Genomic DNA, 19,332 nt, shown 5'->3' on the forward strand with positions numbered 1-19,332 from the left:
CACGACAGCCAGTGCCACAGTTCCTCAACAGACCACCCATACCGGCGTGATGAATACGATCCTCAACTGGACACGACCACAACGCAGCCCTGAAGTATCAGCAGAGATCGAGTCAACTGGATCATCCACTGTGAATTCAATTCAATTCAATTCAAATTTATTTGTATAACGCTTTTCACGATACATATCATTTCAAAGCAGCTTTACAGAAAATGGATGTCAACATTATAATTTAAAGAATGTAGTTAGCAAATAATATACTTTAGGTAATTAATTACAATCACTGTTAGCAGTTTAACTGAAGGTAGAAGCAAAGAGCTCCTGGAAAATGAATTACATTAACAATAAATTAGGATATAGAGATTGTGCAATGTGAATGTTGATCCAGATGATTGCGTCTTCTGAAGTCCTCGCAGGAGCTGGCGCCGTCTCTTCACAGGTGATGGTCGTCTGAGGTCTTCTTAAGAGGCTGGATCCAAACTGAAGCTGAAGTCCTCTCTAGTCACCTCAGGGCGGGTGTCCCGAGGTAAAACAGAAAAGCAAAAGGAGAATAATTAGCGTAGCTGCTGTTCATAACTTTAAGCAAAGATAGTCATGTGCAGTTGATCTGGTATGAGATGCATTATGTGAATGCTTGGCTAAAGAGATGCGTCTTTAATCTAGATTTAAACTGGGTGAGCGAGTCTGAGCTCCTAACATTATCAGGAAGGCTATTCCAGAGTTTCGGAGCCAAATGTGAAAACGCTCTCCCTCCTTTAGTGGACTTAGCTATCCTAGGTACAACCAGAAGTCCAGAGTTTTGTGACCTTAGAGAGCGTGAAGGATTGTAGGGCGATAGAAGATCGGTTAAGTACACAGGAGCTAAACCATTTAGAGCCTTATAGGTCATTAGCAATACTTTATAATCGATACGGAACTTAATAGGTAACCAGTGTAGAGATGATAAGATTGGTGTTATATGATCATATTTTCTTGACCTGGTAAGAACTCTAGCAGCTGCATTTTGTACTAATTGTAGCTTGTTTATTGAGGAAGCAGGACAACCAGCTAATAATGCATTACAGTAATCTAGTCGAGATGTCATGAAAGCATGAACTAACTTTTCTGCATCAGAAATAGATAACATATTCCGTATTTTAGCAATGTTTCTGAGGTGGAAGAAGGCTGTTTTTGTAACATATGAAATATGATTTTCAAAGGACAAGTTGCTGTCTAATATAACACCCAGGTTTTTAATAGTCGAGGATGGAGAACAGTACATCCTTCTAAATGCAGATTGTAGTCTGAGAGATTCTGTGTACAGGTTTTTGGTCCAATAAGTAATACTTCAGTCTTATCTGAATTTAATAGAAGAAAATTACTAGTCATCCAATGTTTTACTTCTTTAACACACTCTGTCAGTTTGGATAATTTAGAGATTTCATCTGGTCGTGATGAGATATATAACTGAATATCATCGGCATAGCAGTGGAAACTAATTCCATGTTTTCTTATAATATTGCCGAGTGGCAGCATGTATATTGAAAATAGCAGAGGGCCTAACACTGATCCTTGCGGCACTCCATAGTTTACTATCGTGATCTTAGATTTTTCCCCGTTTATATAAACAAAATTGTGACGGTCTGATAGGTACGACTTAAACCACCGTAATGCCTGTCCCTGAATACCAGTGTAATATTGTAGTCAATCTAAGAGTATTATATGATCTATAGTGTCAAACGCAGCACTGAGATCAAGTAACACTAGTATTGAGACACAGCCTTGGTCAGAAGCTAGAAGCAAGTCGTTTGTAATTTTAACGAGCGCAGTTTCTGTGCTATGATGAGACCTGAATCCTGACTGGAATTTTTCATAGATAGAGTTTTTTTGCAAGAAGGAGCACAATTGGACCGACACCACTTTTTCTAGTATTTTAGACATAAATGGAAGATTTGAAATGGGTCTGTAATTTGCTAATACGTTTGGATCTAATTGTGGTTTCTTAATGAGAGGCTTAATAACTGCTAGCTTGAACGGTCTTGAAAGACGAGTTGATAATATTGAGAAGAGGTTCTTCTGCTACAGGTAACAGCTCTTTCAGTAGTTTAGTGGGTATTGGATCTAATAAACATGTTGATTTAGACGCAGTGATAAGTTTATGTAGCTCTTCCTGTCCTATAGTTGTAAAGCACTGCAACTGTTCTTGAGGGGCGATAATTAAAGCTGAATCATAAAACTCTGTCAAAGGTTGTACATTTACAATTTTATTTCTGATACTTTCGATTTTTTCATTAAAGAAATTCATAAAGTCATCACTACTAAACTGTAATGAAACATTTTGTTCTGGTGATGTCTGTTTATTTGTTAATCTAGCTACTGTACTAAATAAGAACCGTGGATTGTTTTGGTTATTCTCTATACGTTTGCGAAGATGCTCAGCCCTGGCTGCTTTTAGAGTCTTTCTATAGCGGGACGAACTGTCTTTCCATGCGATTCTGAAGACCTCTAAACGAGTTTGTCTCCATTTGCGTTCTAGATTACAAGTTTCTCTTTTCATAGCGCGAGTAATACTGTTGTACCATGGAACAGAATTTTTCTCTCTAACCTTTTTTAATCTCATCGGTGCAACAGTATCTAATGTACTAGTAAAAATGGTGTACATACTGCTAGTCATTTCCTCAAGATCATTTGCGTGTTTGGGTACGATGAGCAACTGAGACAGATCAGGCAGATTATTTGTGAATTTATCTATAGTTGTCGGGAGAATTGTTCTGCCTAGTCGATATCGTGGCGCAATTTGACAAATATCATCAATATGCAGTACGCATGTTACAAGGTAGTGATCAGAGACGTCATCACTTTGCGGTAGAATTTCTATATCAGTAGGATTTATTCCATGTGATATAATTAAATCTAGAGTATGATTAAGACGGTGAGTGGGTCCAGTGACGTTTTGTTCGACTCCAAATGAGTTTAGTAAATCTGTAAACGCAGCCCCTAACGTATCATTTGTATTGTCTACATGAATGTTAAAATCTCCAACAATCAGCGCTTTATCAACGTTGACCAATAGGTCTGAGAGAAAGTCTGCAAACTCTTTTAGGAAATCAGCATAAGGCCCTGGAGGTCTATAAACGGTAGCCAAAGCAAGAGATAGTAGCGACTTTTTACTTATATCTGAGAGTGTAACATTTAGCATAAGAATTTCAAATGAATTAAACCTGTAGTTTGTTCTCTGAGTAACATTAAGTATCTCTCTATAGATTGTTGCTACACCACCGCCACGGCCAATCAGGCAGCATTTATTTTTATAACGGTAGCCAGGTGGACAAGACTCATTAAGACCAAAATAATCATTTGCTTTAAGCCATGTTTCAGTAAGGCAAATTACATCAAGACTATTATCCGTGATAATTTCATTTATGATAACTGCCTTAGGTGTCAGCGATCTAATGTTTAGTAGCCCTAGTTTTAGAGATTGTTTTTGTTCAGTAATTTTACAAAAATCTGGTTTGATCACGATTAGGATTTTTCTAGATCCTTTATTTTTATTGTTAAACCTCACTATTCGGGGAATAGACACAGTTTCTATAGACTGTACTACACTCACATTTCTATCAGTTAAGTGGGCAGAACACAGGCTGTGATTTGAGGTTTGACTTACTAGTCATATGGTGCGAAGCGTCTTGGAGATGTTCTCTGACAGAAGATCAGCTCCGATGCTGCTGGGGTGCAGGCCTCATCGACACGACAGCCAGTAGCACAGTTCCTCAACAGACCGTCCATACCGGCATGATGAATACGATCCTCAAGTGGATGGAACTGAAATAAATACTTTGATTGTTGCGATCCTATCAGACTTATGATAGCAACCTGATTGTAACAAAGCACTGTTCGCCAGAGGAGAACTGGCCCCCCGACTAAGCCTGGTTTCTCCCAAGGTTTTTTTTTTCTCCATTTTAACACCTATTTGCCACTTGTTTGCCACCTGATGTCACCTGATGGAGTTTGGGTTCCTTGCCGCTGTCGCCTTTGGCTTGCTTAGTTGGGGACACTTGACATTTGATATTCAATAGTATTCTTGACATTTATTCAACAGTGCTTCTGATCTGCCTGCATTGACACTATTATTTAAAAGCTGCTGTGCAGCCAAATTATGTACCAGTTATCAATGTAAAGCTGCTTTGACACAATCTGCATTGTAAAAAGCGCTATATAAATAAAGGTGACTTGACTTGACTTCACTGTAAACAATATAATGGATATTTTTCAGTCGGGTTTTAGAACCAAACATAGTACAGAATCTGCTTTATTAAAGGTCACAAATGATATTTTGTTGGGTCTTGACTCTGGGAAAAGTGTTGTTTTAATGATGTTAGATTTAAGTGCAGCCTTCGATACCTTGGATCATGCGATTTTGATAGAACGCCTCAGAGATTATGTTGGGATTAAAGGTATAGCTCTTAAGTGGTTTTCTTCTTATCTCCATGACAGAACATGTTCTGTTAAAATTGGAAATTATGTTTCTGCATCTGCAACTATCTCTTGGGTTGTTCTTCAGGGATCAATTCTTGGCCCGACTTTGTTTTCATTATATATGTTGCCCTTGGGTTCAATTTTTAGGAAATACAACATTAATTATCATTTGTATGCGGATGATCTACAACTGTATTTTCCTTTGGACTGTGATGGCTGTACATCTTCTGAAAATTTTTATGAGTGTTTGACTGAGATAAAGGGATGGTTAGCAAATAACTGAATGAGGATAAGACTGAGTTTATTATGTTTGGGAAAAAACAGCTTGGTAATGACCTGGTTGAACGATATGGATCTTTTTTCAATAATACATGCGGTTATGTGAAAAATCTTGGGAGTAATTTTCGATTCTGAATTTCACTTTGATCGTCAAATTAATAGCGTTGTGAAAACATTGTTCTTTCAGTTGAGAAAAATGTCCAAACTGAAACGTATCATTTCAAATAAGGACTTGGAGACTGTTATGCATGCCTTTATTTCCACGCGGTTAGATTATTGCAATGCTCTTTATTTGGGCATAAGTGAATCCCTGGTTGCTCGTCTCCAATTTGTTCAAAATGCTGCAGCGAGAATTTTATCAAACACTAAAAAACGGGATCATATAACACCTGTACTGATATCCCTTCACTGGCTACCTGTAAAATATAGAATACAATACAAGGTGTTAATGTTTGTCTATAAGGCATTGCATGATCAGGCACCTGAGTATGTAAAAGACTTGATAATTCCCTACCAGTCTCAACGTCATCTGCGCTCCTCTGAGAGTATGCTTTTAACCGTCCCTCGGGCTCGATTGAGGCGTAGTGGAGACCGCGCCTTTTCTGTTGCGGCTCCTGCACTTTGGAATGTGCTCCCGTTTTCTATTAAATCCTCATCAAGCATAGACATTTTTAAAAAGAACTTGAAGACTTTTTTATTTCATCAAGCTTTTGGAGTTTGATTAGGCCAACTGTGAGTAATTGATTGCATGTTTTTCTTGGTGCTCTTTTTATGCTTGTATTAATTTTATAAATTATCCACTATTTATGGACAGCACTTTGGCCCATTTTTATGGTTTTGTAAGTGCTTTACAAATAAAAATTGAGTTGAGTTGAGTTGAGTTGAGGTATTCATTATCAAAACAGTAAATTCTTCTTTTGTGTCCCTGACCAGGACTCAGACTGAGCATACCTTTGCCATATGACTATAACATAGTTATTACTACTAACTAGTTTCTAACCCCTAACCCTAAACAAGTGAGAGAGCAGTTATGTTAGGATGGAATTAATAACTATAGTGATATGTCAATTAAATTTAATTTGTGTCACAACCTGGTACATTAATGAAGTCAAATAGCACCATAGACCACCATCTACAGTTCTACATTTCCGCCTTGACATTAAAGTATTATAACTTGTGCAGCATAGCACTGTCTCTACCTACAAGCTTTAAACTTGGCTTGACTCATTCCCATAGATAGGGGTACTGATTGATAGAGGTTTTGGGATACTATGTTATGTTTCCAAGCTGATATTCACTTTGAAATCTGGTTCTCTTTAGGCAGAGATTGCCTAAAAGACACTTCAGCAGACATCCCATGAGTATTGGCTTTCATTTGATACCCTTGTTATGTATATGGTCCTTGTGGTTGTGGAGATATTCAGCATTTATTGTTGGCATGTCGTGTTGAGCAGGAAACCAAAAAGTTGGCCTGAAATTGCTTGTACAAAAAAAAAAATCAGTTTGACAACCACCCTAATATCTTACCTATGGGTGTCTTCTAACTAAAAAATAGGGTGACAGCTTGTACCAAAACATGTCCGCAAAAGTCTTAACGGAAGCCCTTTTCAGAATTGGCCCCCTGACTAATTTATACATTTGTCACTTTATCAACAAGGATGAATGATTAAGAACGACAACAAAGATGGTGCATTCATTCATGATTTTAAATAAAACACCACAAGCTGTTAATCATAGCCTGTGGTAATTTAGTACGAACTTTGTTTGCCAAGACTAGGACTTTTAAAGCATGTGTAATAAAATGCATAAATGTTTCACAGTGTTGGCAGATGTTTTAACTATGTAACAAGATATTTTTCAAAACAATTCCAAAGGCAGGAAGTGGAACATTTTAACATTTTAATTGGCACGCCCCTCCAGATTAGCTGTTTTCACAGAGAGTCTAAAATGGGATAGAAAATAGCTTATTACTTCTAAATTAGGATTTTTTTTTTTTTTTTATGTAAAACCTTGATAACATTATAAGTATACCTCAGAGAACATTATAAAATGTAAAAAAAAAAAAAAAAGCACTTGAATGACCCCTTTAAAGCCTTGAAGTACACAGTCCTGTACCAGAAAGAAAGAAAGAAAGAAAGAAAGAAAGAAAGAAAGAAAGAAAGAAAGAAAGAAAGAAAGAAAGAAAGAAAGAAAGAAAGAAAGAAAGAAAGAAAGAAAGAAAGAAAGAAAGAAAGAAAGAAAGAAAGAAAGAAAGAAAGAAAGGAAAGGTCGGATGTTTTCGAGAAAGACATACTGTACTGTGTGTGCGTGTGTGCGCACAAGAGAGTTGAGTAATGAACAAAGACTGGTGTTTATAAATAGATCAAGGAAGGAAGGAGTCCTGGCAAATAAATTATGCAGTAGGGAGCTGAGGCATATTCAGGATGACAATTATGTCCACATCCAACAAACACCCTAAATGTGTTTCTATGAGTTTTTTTGTAGCAACCGAAAAAAAAGTCCTGAAGTCAAAGGCCATTCCTTAAAACAGCAACCAGATATATTGAAAATTAAGGGACCAATTAAGAACAGCTCCTGTGCAGAAATGCATCCAGGTTCTTCCTCAGTCATAATATGCAAGTATATACAGTATAACATACAGCAGTTCAGAATAGGCATGAAATACTAAATCATGTCAGCCAGAAACCTGGTTACTTATTAAGTCCTTGTTTGGTGAAGTGGTGAAGTGAATAACACTGATTATCTCTTTAATCACAGCACCTGTTGGTGGGTGGGATATATTAAGCAGCAAGTGAACAATTTGTCTTCAAAGTTGATGGGTTAAAAGCAGGAAAAATGGGCAAGCGTAAGGATTTGAGCGAGTTTGACAAGGGCCAAATTGTTATGGCTAGATGACTGGGGTCAGAGCATTTCCAAACCTGCAGTGCTCAGTATATATCAAAAGTGGTCCAAGGAAGGAACAATGGTGAACTGGCAAAAGGGTCATAGGCGGCCAAGGCTCATTGATGCATGTGGGGAGCGAAGGCTGGCCCGTGTGGTCCAATCCAACAGACGAGCTACTGTAGCTCAAATTGCTCAAGAAGTTAATGCTGGTTCTGATAGAAAGGTGTCAGAATACACAGAATAGCCAGTTAGCCCATGTTGACCCATGTCCACCACCGAAAGTGGCAAAAGAACAGTGAGCATCAGAACTGGACCACGGAGCAATGAAAGAAGGTGGCCTGGTCTGACGGATCACGTTTTCTTTTAAATCACATGGATGGCCGAGTGTGTGTGTGTCGCTTACCTGGGGAACACATGTCACCAGGATGCACTATGGGAAGAAGGCAAGCTGACAGAGGCAGTGTGATGCTTTGGGCAATGTTCTGCTGGGAAACCTTGGGTCCTGACATCCATGTGGATGTTACTTTGACACGTACCACCTACCTAAGCGTTGTTGCAGACCATGTACACCCTTTCATGGAAACAGTATTTCCTGGTGGCTGTGGCCTCTTTCAGCAGGATAATGTGCCATACCACAAAGCAAAAATGGTTCAGGAATGGTTTGAAGAGCACAACAACAAGTTTGAGGTGTTGACTTGGCCTTTAAATTCCACAGATCTCAATCCTATTGAGCATCTGTGGGACGTGCTGAACAAACATGTCCGATCCATGGAGGCTCCACCTCACAACTTACAGGACTTAAAGGATCTGCTGCTAACATCTTGGTGCCAGATACCACAGCACATCTTCAGGGGTGTAGTGGAGTCCATGCTTCGATGGGGCAGGGCTGTTTTGGCAGCAAAAGGGGGACCGACACAATATTAGGAAGGTGGTCATAATGTAGGACTCCCCTCTCTCATCTCTGTTTCTCCTCATCCTTCCGTCACCTTTTCTCTTGCCTCATCTGCCCTTACCCCCAGGTGCTCTGGACACCAGGAAGGCCACCCCCGGAGGGGTGGGTGCCCCCGCCTGCGAACAGCGATGGGAGTATGTGGCAAGCAGGGCTGGGCCGAGAGCCATGGAAACGGAGCGAGGCCGGTGGCACGAATGCTAATGAGCATCACCTGCACACAATACTGGTCTTGAGTCTCATGGAAGATCTCAGGAAGGATAAAAGGAGGAGTGACAACAGTTCAAGACAAGAGAGGACCAGGTCTGGACTTTATGTTGTGTTTTATTATGTTTATATGCAGCAGATGTCCATGAGGGGCTGCCACTTTATTTCCATTTTGTTATTTGTTTAATTGATGATTAAAGGTGCAGTATGTAAGAATTCTGTCCGCTAGAGGTTGCTAGAGGCCTATTCAAAACAAAGGCGTAGCTTGATGACGCCAAGTCTCCACCTTAACGGACGGTGCAAAAAGAATAGGGATAGGACTCGGGAAGAAATCATGTTCATGGATGCAATTATTAACGTTACTGTAGTATGAAGCAGAGTGTTGTTGGAGCTGAATGAGGCCGCTGAAGCGATTGCGCAACACACAACTCACGAGCAGCAAAACTTTTATTATGCCGCAGTTGCCGGCGCTGCTTCCGCTTTCCGGTCATGAGTATGAGGTAACGCAGCTTTGTTTATCATATTAGATACATTTGAGAGTGTTGAAAATGATGTCATAACGTTACTCTGTGCATTCGCTCGGTGGCTGCTGTGAGACACTGTTGCACACTGCAGTAAGATAGATCGATTTTAGAATATTAAATACTGGATGGCTTGTGTTGATAAATGGCATGCAATTCATTTTAAAACGTATTGTATGATGGAGAAAATGCTGTTTTACTGTTACTAAAAATAAAGCTGCATCTGATTATGCTCTGTTAGCTACTTGACAAAATAGTGTTTTTCTCTGAGGCATGGTAAAGCATGGTACTCGCAAAAAATCAAAAAAATTAGATTTAAACATTAAGACTAAACGTGTTGGGCTATATAACAACAATTCGTTTTCTGTCTATAAATATATCAAAACAGTTGTTCCTATTAAAACGTGTAATATATTAAAGCATCTTTGGTGTTTCCATGGTCTCTACAAAATAAAAACGGAAACCGAGGCAGACCGAGGGTTAACGCGGGTATGACGCAATTGACAGGCGACTGCTCACACGTCCCAGAGCCTTGGTTAAAACTGCAACAGCCACTTTAATTTCTTGAACAACTATATGTGGATATCAAAACATTTTTATTTAACAGTTGTTCGCATATTTAGAAACATATTGATGTATTCTCCTGTGTTGCCATAGGTTTATAAATGATTTACATTACAAATCTTGTTCCCAGATGAACATTATAAGCAACCCAAACTCACAGTATATTCAGAGATGGAGTTTGAGACACATACCATGCATGTAAATGATAACAGTTTGTGTGGGTGGAGCAGCATTTACAGTGAATGGAACCGCTATAAGACGCAAGTAACCTACAAGCATGTAAATAATTAAAGTGAATATACAAACTCGATTCCAAACTTATATTTTATTCACAATAGAATATAGATAACATATCAAATGTTGAAAATGAGACATTTTGAAATGTCATGCCAAATATTGGCTCATTTTGGATTTCATGAGAGCTACACATTCCAAAAAAGCTGGGACAGGTAGCAATAAGAGGCCGGAAAAGTTAAATGTACAATGTAAATGTAAAGGAACAGCTGGAGGACCAATTTGCAACTTATTAGGTCAACTGGCAACATGATTGGGTATAAAAAGAGCCTCTCAGAGTGGCAGTGTCTCTCAGAAGTCAAGATGGGCAGAGGATCACTAATTCCCCCAATGCTGTGGATGAAAATAGTGGAGCAATATCAGAAAGGAGTTTCTCAGATAAAAATTGCAAAGAGTTTGAAGTTATCATCATCTACAGTGCATAATATAATCCAAAGATTCATAGAATCTGGAACAATCTCTGTGCGTAAAGGTCAAGGCCGGAAAACCATACTGGATGCCCGTGATCTTCGGGCCCTTAGACGGCACTGCATCACATACAGGAATGCTACTGTAATGGAAATCACAACATGGGCTCAGGAATACTTCCAGAAAACAGTGTCGGTGAACACAATCCACCGTGCCATTCGCCGTTGCCGGCTAAAACTCTATAGGTCAAAAAAGAAGCCATATCTAAACATGATCCAGAAGCGCAGGCATTTTCTCTGGACCGAGGCTAATTTAAAATGGACTGTGGCAAAGTGGAAAACTGTTCTGTGGTCAGACGAATCAAAATTTAAAGTTCTTTTTGGAAAACTGGGACGCCATGTCACCCGGACTAAAGAGGACAAGGACAACCCAAGTTGTTATCAGCGCTCAGTTCAGAAGCCTGCATCTCTGATGGTATGGGGTTGCATGAATGCGTGTGGCATGGGCAGCTTACACATCTGGAAAGGCACCATCAATGCTGAAAGGTATATCCAAGTTCTAGAACAACATATGCTCCCATCCAGACGTCGTCTCTTTCAGGGAAGACCTTGCATTTTCCAACATGACAATGCCAGACCACATACTGCATCAATTACAACATCATGGCTGCATAGAAGAAGGATCCGGATACTGAAATGGCCAGCCTGCAGTCCAGATCTTTCACCCACAGAAAACATTTGTCGTATCATAAAGAGGAAGATCTAAAACCTAAGACAAATAGAAGCAACTAGAAGCCTGTATTAGACAAGAATGGGACAACATTCCTATTCCTAAACTTGAGCAACCTCAGTCCCCAGACGTTTGCAGACTGTTATAAAAAGAAGAGGGGATGCCACACAGTGGTAAACATGGCCTTGTCCCAACTTTTTTGAGATGTGTTGATGCCATGAAATTTAAAATCAACTTATTTTTCCCTTAAAATGATACATTTTCTCAGTTTAAACATTTGATATGTCATCTATGTTGTATTCTGAATAAAATATTGAAATTTGAAACTTCCACATAATTGCATTCTGTTTTTATTCACAATTTGTACAGTGTCCCAACTTTTTTGGAATCGGGTTTGTATATATATATATATATATATATATATATATATATATATATATATATATTTAACCCGTAGCGCAACTGAATAGCAGCCTTTGTGAATTCACAATAGTACTATGCTGTGGAGTATGGTTTTTAATTGGTTTAGTACATTGTGCAGCCATTGTGCAGCCTTAGAAAACGGTCTAATAATGTGGCTCATGGATTCTCATCTGTGGAATGCACCACTTCCAGTATTTTGCCGGTTACTCTACACGGTTAAACTGCAATTTGAGGATTTTTTTTTAAATCAAGTACTCAAATTTAATCAAGGAATTGTGACAGACATAGATGACATCCTTGACCAGATGCTGATAGTGAAGGAGGGTTTGATTGACTGATTGAGTTCATTGATTACACCTTGTGGGTATGCTCCTTCACCATTTTAAGGGTCAGATCATGAAGAATTAGAATGAGGACCCCTTTTATCAGTATTTGAGCTGTGAGTGTAGACCCAGTCTTCCTCTCTACTGCAGTCACGTTGAGCATGAATATTGCATGTGAACGTTGAATGCCCCATTTGTGAATTTTTATGTCATTACCACGAATGCTGGTAGTTATTGCAGATCCTGTAATTCATATGAACTGCACATAATGTCTACGTATATCATGCAACCTTATAATGACCTTGTAAAGATTATAACCATTGCATCACTGCAGTAAATCCCACTGATTGTGTGTGCGTGTGTGAGAATAGTGTCGGCACTCTCACCAGCACAAACAGCTCCTAGCAAATGCTCATTATGCAGTAACAACCTTTTAAATTATTATTTATAAAACAAAACATCACCAGCACTAAAGCTATTTAATGTATGTTGTTGTGATTCAGCTGTGTGCAGACTGGCATAATCACATAGCTAAATTAACATCCTCAATCACAATGGGTGGAAAGTCCACATAAATAAAGCAAGTAAAATCTATATGAACGCTCTTTAATTAATGGCCGTAAATATTCACTTTACCAGCTGCAAAACATGAGGGCTAAAGACAGATTCACTAAAGAGGCGTTCACACTGACCATGATTTGCAGCTGAACGGACATCATTCTTGTTAAAATCTGGTTAAAAAAACTATTTGGTCCGCCCTTTGAATCGAGTGCATCCATTAGCTCAAATAACTTTGGGTACCATTCAGTGTCTGATTAAATCAAAATTGCTTTATGATGTACGTGGTCTGAACCATGTTAAAAAACCATTAATTTGAAATGATGTTAAATATAATATAATAGTATTTCTATACAGACCAGGAAATTAAACATATCTCATTGTTTATGGCTGCGTCCGAAATCGCGTACTGTTGAGTACGTACTACATTTGAATTTAAATTTACTTCACGACCGTTGAAAAAGTATGTTCTATATATAGTACGAATGCGTGTAGTATGAATGAATTCGGACGTACTACATCTGCTATGTATTTACTGTCACATGACCTACCAGTGTCAGTTACGTCCCTTCAACTACATTCACAAATTCTCTCCCATGGCCTCATGGGAAGGTAAAGTGTCCATCGTATGCGCACTTCAGAATCTCGCCGGAAGTAAGTCATCTGGGTACTTTTCGCCTACTGTTTTTCGAATACTATGAATTCGGACATACTACTCTGTTCGCATACTGTTTTTCGCGTACTATATAGTAGAGTAGTATTTGATTTTGGATGCAGCGTATGTATTTTTGTTTAGCTTGTGTTTTGCAAGCTAGCTATTAAGCATACTTATAGCATAGTATGCTAGCTTAACCTTTTGAAAAAGAACTTCACATCACCAATCAGCATACTTCTAAATGTATTACGTAATATCAAATAACTCTGAAGTTATAATAAAGTACTTTACTTCTATATGAATAAAGAGAAAGGTGTGTATGTGTGTATGCACTGAAAAGAAATGACAAAGACTTTAATTAAATAACGTGCTGTGCTAATTTAGTGCATATAGCAGGATTTTGAGCTTAACTACGTGTTGCAAAAGTGATGCAACTGTTTACTGAATTCACCTCATAGTAGTGGGAAGACTGTTGATGCAGCATTCATCTAAAAGCCCTCCATCTCTGTCAGATTCCCCTCAGTGAGAATGAGCGAGCAGGTCCAGGCACATGTGTATAAAGGTGAACTGCATCCATCATCTGGAACTGCTGCAGTGCAAGAAGACACATTAGTTACAGTGGCAGTGACCAGTTCAGGCCTATCACAGGCACTAATGCCTGCAAAATTATACCATGTTCCGCATCACCGATGAACACATGGCAGAGCGGTTACTAGAAAGCATTCGGCAGTAGAGCATAGGCTTCACTTTGAATGGGTGGGAGTGGTGGTGGGGCATTTCAAAAGCTAGCTACCGCAGCCTCAGGGCCAACATGGGCGAGCTGAGGAGGACTGACTTCCCCTCAAGCCATGCAGATCCTTAATGGAGGACACCGCCAGGGGTCTTTTACATGAATCATTCATGACCCATGAACACTGCACCACGACTTCACACGTCTCCACATGCACAAACATACACATCTGCATTTAAGGCTACAACACTTCTTACACAGTAAACTGCCTGTTAATTCTCTGTATTTGTGCTTATTGTGTTTATTTGCAGTTGTAAGGTAGAAACTTTCACTGGCACCCTAAACAAAGAGTATAGATGTAGAAAGACGGTGCACTCCAATTAGTTATGAATGGAAGAAACGCAACGCACAATAAGGTGGGATACGTCCCGCCTTCTAAGTAAAAGAGCCAATCGCTGATTGGTAAAGTCATTGCATCACTACAGCTGCCGTTAGAAGCTCCGGTTCCCATAGAAACCTGAGACTTGCGCTTAGGACTGCATGCGCATTGGATCGTCTAGCCTAAAAAATAAGCTTTTTTAACGCTATTTGAGCATAAGAAATAACATTTATAGCACAGTTCATGTCAGATTTTGTTGCTGATTTGAAATATGTTATTTAATTGTGAGTTCACTAAGCTGTTTTTGAGATTTCAGGATTCCCCCATTCAAATAGATAGGACTTGGTCTTGGAAATAGCTGCCCGGAGGCACTGCAAACATGGCCGCCGAGTTAACAGACTTTCCTTGAAAGGGATTTTGCCTTAGATTAGCTTGTGACACATGAACTTAACTTTAAAAACTCCAAAACAAGAATGTACAGGATGTTTTGGAGAATTGCATCTATGAATTAAAAAAAAAAATAATAATAATAATAATAATAATAAAAATAATAAAAAAAAATAATAATAATAAAACAATTCATATGCATATGCATATGGAAAGTATACTCTACCATTCAAAAGTCTGTGAGAGTGTTTTTAAAATCTCATGTGCTCACTGAATCAAATTGTTTATTTGGTTAAAAATACAGTAAAACAATATAATACTGTAAAATATTATTACAATTTCAGTTAACTGTTCTATATTTTAATGTATATTCAAAAATGTAATTTATTCCTGCAATGGCAAAGCTGAATTTTCAGTCAGGGTCACATGACCCTTCAGAAAGCAATCTAATATGATGATTTGCTGTTCAAGAAACTTGAAAACAGTTGTGCTGCTTAATAGTTTTGTAGAAACAGACATAGTTCACTGAAAGTTCAAAATAACAGCATTTATTTGAAATAGAAATCATTTGTTACATTATAAATGTCTTTACTGTGACTTTTGACAATTCAGCATTGCAAGGACCAGATCAGTTTTGCAATTTAAGACCCTTAAAAAAAACATTTAATTAAAAATGAGAAAATGAATAAAAGACAAAAAGTTATATATATATATAAGTAAGGTATATATATGTAAGGACAATCTGACTTAATACAGTGCAGCAGGTTTACAGTAAACTGAGCTTCTTTTGAAATTTTGAAGTCATGCATGTACTCATACCTATGGAGGTATGTATGTATGAATTTTTTCAAGACACTTAGTCATGACAGTTAGTCAGGCTTTGGGAGTTCAGCACGAGATTTCTGTCAGGCAAAATGAGGAAAATTAAAAGCTGATATGATTGAAAGCTCAAAGCAACTATTTTAAATATCACTGATGTTTATATCTGGAGTAAAAAAAAAAAAAAACATCTGCACATCTGGTCTGGATGGCTGTCCAGCCGTCAGGAATTATCTTTGACTCAAGAGCACCAACCCAAACAGCACAGGGGCCCAAAACCTGATCTCTTTGCTTTAGGCCATTTGATTTGACTCTCTCTCTCTCTCTCTCTCTCTCTCTCCATTTTTTTTTTACAATCATTTAAGCAGTTTTGGGAAACAGACGAAAAAAAAAAAAACATAAATGTTGTAATCCATTTTGTCCAGCAATCCTCTCGGCACCACAATCATAATCTGCTGGATGGATGAGAGGGTGCATATCTCTTCACCTCACTGTACCTCTCTTATTCCTGTTGAAAACGTCAGCACTGCTAGTCACCAACATTTGTTTTTGATACTTTCTGTGCTGGTGCTCCTACTAAAATCATAAAAGTATATTTAAAAAAAAAAAAAAAAAAACTGTACTTGCAGAGACTATTAAAGGAATAAAAGGCCACTTACACTTACGTACTTAAAGAGAGCACACTTTCATGACTATTCTGAACACACTTCAGTACACGGTTAAAAGAACACTTGGCATTTATGTCAAATTAAAGGTTTCACTTTAAAGAGCATTTTATATCAATGTTTTAAAATCTTTTGTCATGCTTTAATAAGTACACTTAAGTTTGACTAACAAAGCACATAAAGTGCTTGATTATAACTTCAACAGTAATGTGTAGATATTACAATTAATATATTTTAATTGTACTAAATTGCAGCTTCACCATAATTGTGCAATTACAAATATGTTTAATTATATCATATGACATAGCTACATGATTAAAGGTGCCCAATAATGCTTTTTCACAAGATGTAATATAAGTCTAAGGTGTCTCCTGAATGTGTCTGAAGTTTCAGCTCAAAATACCCCATAGATTTTTTTTAATTCATTTTTTTAACTGCCTATTTTGGGGCAATTAACAATGCACTGATTTACACTCGGCGCCGCCCCTTTAAATCACGTGCTCCCTGCCACACGAGCCCTCGACTATATTACAGCGCATTTACAAAGTTCACACAGCTAATATAACCCTCAAATGGATCTTTACAAGATGTTCGTCATGCATGCTGCATGCATGCTTCGAATTATGCGAGTAAAGTATTTATTTGGATGTTAACGTTTGATTCTGAATGAGTTTGAGGATATGCTCTGTGGCTAACGGGCTAATGCTACACTGTTGGAGAGATTTATAAAGAATGAAGATGTGTTTATGAATTATACAGACTGCAAGTGTTTAAAAATGAAAATAGCACCGGCTTTGGCCCGGTGAATACAGTAAGACCACATTTAACAGTACATTAGCAACATGCTAAGGAAACATTTAGAAAGACAATTTACAAATATCACTAAAAATATCATGTAATCATGGATCATGTCAGTTATTATTGCTCCATCTGCCATTTTTCGCTGTTGTTCTTGCTTGCTTACCTAGTCTGATGATTCGGCTGTGCAGATCCAGACATTAATACTGGCTTGTGTAATGCATTGAACATGGGCTGGCATTATGCAAATATTGGGGGCGTACACCCCGACTGTTACGTAACAGTCGGTGTTATGTTGAGATTCGCCTGTTCTTCAGAGGTCGTTTAAACAAATGAGATTTATATAAGAAGGAGGAAACAATGGAGTTTGAGACTCACTGTATGTCTTTTCCATGTACTGAACTCTTGTTATTTAACTATGCCAAGGTAAATTCAATTTTTGAATCTAGGGCACCTTTAAATGGAAATTACACAAAGTATTTAGTTTAGCCTACCATAAATGCTCATCAGTCAGTGGCAGGTCCAGAAAATTATTTATTGTACTATACATATTTTTTTCTGCCCTGACTGACAAGCATTTGCACCCTATAAATTTTATAGAGTGCAAGACAGTATTCTGCATAGCAAGTAGCAACATCCTAACAACCATCCAGAATACCCTAGCAACCACCTAGCAACACTTTAGCAACCACCCAGAGCATCATATCAGCCGCTTAGTATCTATCTATCTATCTATCTATCTATCTATCTATCTATCTATCTAAAACATTGTAAGATTAGACTCTGACAAGCAAACATAAATTTGTCTGTCATGTATTAATGTAGTTAATGAAAGATTCTTACCCAACTCTGCAATTAGTTTCCGTTATCGGGATCTTCTTATAATGTATTTCGTTTTATTTATTTATTTTTCAAAAAAGTCCATGAAAAAAAGTGGAGCAAAAGTCTCGCGCGCCACGAGAACATACTTACGGTACACAACAAAGGTCAAATTAAACGAGGAAAAGCGTTGTGGAAAAAATGTCGCAATCCGAATGGGGTTAAATTTCTCAGAGAAGACTTCTGAATTAGAATAATTCCGAAAATCTGTAATTTTACGATTCATGAACAAACGTTAAAACAATCAATTTGTTCGTGAATTTGGCTGTGTACTGTTTTTGACCAAAAATAATAAGAATCATAAAGTTGACAACATTAGGCTCAAATTCAATTGTGAAAAAGAAGTAAACTAAGCATACCTTTTTAAAGGCTAACGTACTTTATTCTGGGTTGGCACTTGGCAGATGTTGTGGCAATAATGCTTATGTAAAGGTGCAGCTGCCACTCTGGTAGATCCGCCAGTAGCTGTGTGGGATTCTGGGAGACTGTTGTGTCCCTCAGTCTGAACTCAGCCCAATCTCTCCAACAATTCTCTGTCTATAATTTAGACTCAGTGGTGTAGTCTATGTGATACGCAGGTATACGCCGTATATCCACTAGGAAAGGTCAAGGAATTCTGTATCAAGGCGCGAGGATACGTAACCATCTAATAAATCACAATAAGATTTGTGGTTTGTTGTTTTGGACATAAAACAAAGTCTCATATTTCAAATTCTGCCCATTTTTCTTCGGAATAAAAAAAATAAACAAATACCGTTTTGGCGCTGTGACAGATTGCTGTTAGTTCAAGAGAAGCGGCAGCTTGACGCGCACGTGAACTGATCCTCTCCTCCGCTTTAATACCAGTTGCAGCGCGAAATAAACATGAATGAACATCTCAATGTATGTTAAAAGGTACATTACAACTTAAGGAAATCCGTATCATGTCTCGTGTAATCGCTTAATCGGTGTTTCAACCGCGGAAAAACGTAAACAATGTCAAACGTTCTAGGGTGACCAGACGTCCCCGTTTTCCGGGGACAGTCCCGTTTTTTTGGTGTTCTGTCCCCGACTGGAGCTGTCCCCGGAAATGTTCCCGTTTAGCTCGTTCAAAACAACCCGCATATACATTGCAAAAAGACCGACGAGCATGTAGCAGCCTGCTGGAGAAATTGTGTAATGTAGTGATCATGTTCTCCAACAGAGGGAGCTGTGCAGCCACCCTTGGTCGCGCGCGCGCCGCCCGCTACATGAGGAACGTAATCTGGATCTGGACCTTACAGTCTATGATCTGGACCGATCTGGACCATAGATCTGGACCAGAACAGAGCGCCATTATCATCAAATATCAAAATAAACATCGTTATCGATTCCAAGGTAGTAACACACTAACTATTCATGTTAAATTAAAGAAATTCTGTTCGTATATAACAGGGCCTCAACAGAGT

The 19,332-nt window shown here is 38.3% G+C and overlaps 1 protein-coding gene across 7 annotated transcripts in view; it reads right to left on the reverse strand.

The window, feature by feature from the left end:
* slc12a5b (solute carrier family 12 member 5b) overlaps window positions 1-19,332 on the reverse strand; it is a 113,024-nt gene extending 93,692 nt beyond the window's left edge. The window contains exons 1-3 of one of the 7 annotated variants that reach the window (XM_048210600.1): window positions 18,660-19,332; window positions 18,265-18,501; window positions 13,700-13,837 (exon numbers count right to left, since the gene is read on the reverse strand). The gene's annotated coding sequence lies outside the window, so the exon portion shown is untranslated. Of the gene's footprint in view, window positions 1-13,699; window positions 13,838-17,869; window positions 18,224-18,264 lie in introns of those variants that run through there. The other 6 variants (XM_048210599.1, XM_048210601.1, XM_048210598.1 and 3 more) reach the window with 6 other exon arrangements.

Source organism: Megalobrama amblycephala, linkage group LG12 (assembly GCF_018812025.1).
Source record: "Megalobrama amblycephala isolate DHTTF-2021 linkage group LG12, ASM1881202v1, whole genome shotgun sequence".
Lineage (NCBI taxonomy): Eukaryota > Metazoa > Chordata > Actinopteri > Cypriniformes > Xenocyprididae > Megalobrama > Megalobrama amblycephala.